We start from the raw sequence: 4,767 nt of genomic DNA on the forward strand, positions 1-4,767 counted from the left end.
GGTTCAAATCCTTCTCCCCTGAACTCTGTAAGGGTTGCCCCTGAGTACAGAGATGGGAATACCCTTGATTATTTCCCATTTCCTCCCCCACCATAGCCCCCACACACACACACCAAAAAAAAAAAAAGTTATATGTGGATTTTTGACTGCATGGGACCAATCAATGCCCCTAACCTATGTGTGCCTGTGGGTCAGCTGTTCATGCCCCTAAATGACTCTATGACTACCACACCGTGACGTGCCCACCTGCAAACACCAGAAATCAGAGAAAGAAGGACACTTGGAAACCTTCATTTTTGTGGGCATTACTTTATTTGTTTGTTTGTTTGTTTTTTGTTATTTTCGTCACACCCAGCGATGCCAAAAACAGTAACAATAAGTCTCTCAATGAGAGATGTTACTGGTGCCCACTCGAACAAATCGATGAACAACGGGACGACAGTGACAGTGACCCAGTGATGCACAGGGGTTACTCCTGGCTCTGCACTCAGGAATTACCCCTGGCAGTGCTCAGGGGACCATACGAGATGCTAGGAATTGAACCCTGGTCGGCCGCGTGCAAGGCAAACACCCTACCCACTGTGCTATTGCTCCAGCCCTGGGCGTTATGTTTTGTCCAGTGAACAAAGATCATTCTTAGAAAAGGAGCACCCACACTCACATTCCCTTCATTTCACGAGCACTGTGGTGGGATCGGGTGGGGGGAGCGCACACATCTGAGTTTTACAGACGGGGAACAGCTCTGCTATTTTTAACCACAATCACACTAAGCCGAGGAAGCAGGCACAGGACCAAAATTCCCTGCAGAGCTGCTTCACTTCCCCGCCAAAGCCGCCTGCACCGGCAGCTGCCCAGACTCACACAGCCCTCCAGCACCTGCAGGGGTGCCGCCTTGAGAGCAGCGCTCTGGGCCGGAGGGAGAATGGCCCGGCCAGCTGCAAAAACACTTACTAATAAACAGAGATGTGAATGGACGCTATCTGCCAGATCTAACAGGTCTCAATAATTAGTATGAAAAGGATGAAATATGGGCTGGAGGCTGCCAAAACCCTCAACGCTAACTATTAGGGAGAGCCAAGGGAGAGAAGCAAATGGGATTGGACAGTGAATTCGTTTCATCTCTAATGTTACAGTCACAAGTTAAAATGCTAGAACATCAAAAAAAAAAAGTAAAAAAGGCTGGAGCGATAGCGGGTAGGGCGTTTGCCTTGCAAGCGGCCCACCTGGGTTCGATTCCCAGCATCCCATATGGTCCCCTGAGCACCGCCAGGAGTAATTCCTGGGTGTATGAGCCAGGAGTAACCCCTGTGCATCGCTGGGTGTGACCCAAAAAACAAATAAATAAATAAATAAATGAGTAAATAAAATAAAATAAAATGCTAGAACAGGACTGGAGTGGAAGTATAGCATGTAGGGTGCTTGCTTTACATGCAGTTCCCTGAGTTCAATCCCTGGCACCACGTATGGTCCCCTGAGCACTGCCAGGAGTGATCCCTGAGTGCAGGGCCAGGAATAACCCCTTAACACAGCTGGTTGTGGCCCCAAAGCCAAATTAAAATGAAATACTAGAACAAATAAAGCAATTGCCAATAGTGTTAAGTGCTTTGGAGGGGTTGAGCCACCCCCAACAGTGCTCCTGGGGACCACTTGATGCTGGAGATTGAACTCCATGTGCCACATGCATGCTTCCACATGTGCCACATGCATGCCAGCCCTTTGAACCACCTCCCTGGTCATTGTTCTCCATGCTTGATGTTGAAAGTGTTTGCTGGGGCTGGAGTGATAGCACAGCGAATAGGGCATTTGCCTTGCATGCAGTTGACCCAGGTTTGATCCCTGACATCCCATACGGTCCCCCAAACACCGCCAGGAGTAATTCGTGAATACAGAGCCAGGAGTAACCCCTGAGCATCTCTGGATATGACCCTGTTGGACACGAAGTGGGGAGCAACTCCATCATGCCTGGTTTCTGCTTCACGTTTTGTTTTACTTAAACCTTTTCATTTTTCTTAAAACCCTGCTTCTCCCTGCTCTCCCCCTCCCCCCACCTCCCAGTCATCTGCAAGGGAAGGACAATTGGACTGAAAACTAGGCCTTGGCAAATAGTTTCATAACCGCTATTCACTGTCTATAGAAGCTACCCAGACACAAGCAGGGTGGGTAGCTGCCAGAATGTTCTGAAAACATGTCTAGATCACCTATCTGTAACTGCTTGTTTGTACTATTGAGTATGTTTTTTCCTGAATTATGAAACTTGCATTTTCACTTATGTTTTTGTTAAAAATCATAAGTGCAGGCTATGATGTAAGCACTGACTATAAAATTTGGGGCTTTTCCCTTGTTCGGGGTCTTGCTTGGGCCTGCGTACTTAGAGGCAGCACAAGTGTGAGTTGGAAACTCTCCCCCACTTTTCCACTCCTCCACCACTTCCTCCCTCTTCCCCCTCTCTCATCCTCTCTCTCCGCCTCTTTCTCCTCTCTCTCCCCTCTCTCTCTCTCCCCTGTCTCCTCTCTCCTGTTTCCCCCCTCTCCTCTTTACTCTTTTCTGTCTTCCCTCTCTCTCCCTACTCTCTCTTCTCTCTCTCTCTCTCTCTCTCTCTCTCTCTCTCTCTCTCTCTCTCTCTCTCTCTCTCTCTCTCTCTCTCTCTCCTCTCTCTCCACTCACTCTCTCCTCTCTCCCTGGTCTCTTTCATATCTCTCTCCCTCCTTCCCTCCCTCCCTCCCTCTCTCTCTTTCTCTCTCTCTCTCTCTCATACACACACAAATGCCTACTGATTGCAATGTAAAATTAATTTCAAGTAGATTAATTTTCTTTTTTCCCCTTAAGATGCAAATTGTGCTCAGGACTGACTTCTGGCTCTGTGCCCCAGGGACACTTCTAGTGGGGCTTGGGGACTGAGCCTGGGCCAGGTGCAGGCAAATGACTTCTGTTTTTTTTTTTAATTCTTCCTTTCTTCCCTCCCTCCATTTTTTCTTCCTTCCTTCGATTGCCAGGGAAAAAATATGTTTTAGAAACTCTGCTTTCCCTTGAGGTTGATTAGGGAAGGGGCAGGACCACTGGCCCCTGGCAGCAGATAATTTAAATGTAAAATGGGTCTGAGCGACTCAGAGGAGGGCTGGGCACAGCTGAGTTCCTTGAGTGTCCTTGCCAGGGCTAGGCAAGGAAATTGTCCTTGGGGAAATCTCTGTCCCTGGGGTAAGTTCTCTTGCAGTGAGTCTCTGAGGACTCCGACCTTTAGGGTAGTTCTAACGCCTATGTACACACATGAGCAATGCCAGCCTAACGCAGATCCCGGGATCACAAATCAACATTATGTGCCTGCAAAGGTCACTGGTGTACGTCCTGACTCTAGGGTTTCTGCCAAGAGAGTTCAGTTTGACAGTCAAGTAATATAATACTTGTGGGAAGAGAGTCAATAAAAATAGGGGTGAAAGGCATCATCTCATTTCCCTAAAGGGGAAAGCAAACTGCGAGGTGGAGGCAGGGAGGCCACACAGATGTTCTATTTTTATTTCCCAGATCCAGGGCCAGTGGCCATGGTTCTGTAGGGTCTGAGCGCCACCAGCAACAACCGCCAAATGGCTCTTCATACGAATAACAGTGGGTGTTTTTTTTTTTTTTTTGGCTTTTTGGGTCACACCCAGCGATGCACAGGGATTTCTCCTGGCTCTGCACTCAGGAATTACTCCTGGCAGTGCTCGGGAGACCATACGGGATACTGGGAACCTGGGTCGGTCACGTGCAAGGCAAACGCCCTACCCACTGTGCTATCTCTCCAGCCCCGAATAACAGTGCTCTATCTGAGAACAGTCAATGCCCTAATATTGCCCATTAGGAGGAGTCTGTAAACCATTGCTCGAAATTGCCTGCTGGCCAGCGTCAAGGATGACTCTGTTCAGCCATTAAAGAACACCAAGGAGATTGTGCCATAAAATGAGAATGAGGATCACGTCAAAGAAAAGATTAGAGGATAAATTTGTCTTATCTAAATTTTCCCAGGGAAGCATGTCATAAGATTTTTCTAAGCGTATCCTTTACTTAAAGAAATTATTCTCTGTTTGGAATCACATTTTTTCCAACTATACTTCTTTATCTCAAGGCACTGATAAGATAGTAGGAAATTTTTTGAACCACACCCAGTGGTGCTCCGGCACTACTCTTGGCCTGGTGCTCAGAGATTAAGAGGAGCTGGAGATCAAAGTTGGGCCCCTTGAACACGTCTAGCACATGAGGAAATATTTTAACAAGAAAAAAAAAAGAGAGAATGGGGCTGGAGAAATAGTACTGTGGGCAGGGCACTTCCCTTGCAAGCCATTGACCCAGGTTTGATCCTTGGCACCCCACATGGTCCCAAGGCTTACCGGAGTGATTCTTGATGCAGAGACAGAAGTAAACCTTTATATCACCAGGCATGGCACAAAAACAAAACCAAAACAAACAAAATGATTAAAAGGTTAAATTTTAATCAGAAAGATTAAAAATAATTGAGGTGAGGCTGGAGGATAGTACAGCGAGTAGGCATTTGCCTTGCACATGGTCAACATGGGTACGATCCCCAGCATCCCATATAGACCTCATGCAGCATCACCAGGAATAATTCCTGAGCACAGAGCCCGGAGTCAACCCTGCTAAGTGGGACCCAAAAGCTAAATTAATTAAAATTAAAAGTAGATAAATAAAAACAATCAAGGAGAACTTTAGTGAACTTCAGCTACTGGGGTAAAAGAAAGTCAGGGGCTGGAGAAATAGCACAGCGGGTAGGGCGTT

Source organism: Sorex araneus, chromosome 4 (assembly GCF_027595985.1).
Source record: "Sorex araneus isolate mSorAra2 chromosome 4, mSorAra2.pri, whole genome shotgun sequence".
Taxonomy (NCBI): domain Eukaryota; kingdom Metazoa; phylum Chordata; class Mammalia; order Eulipotyphla; family Soricidae; genus Sorex; species Sorex araneus.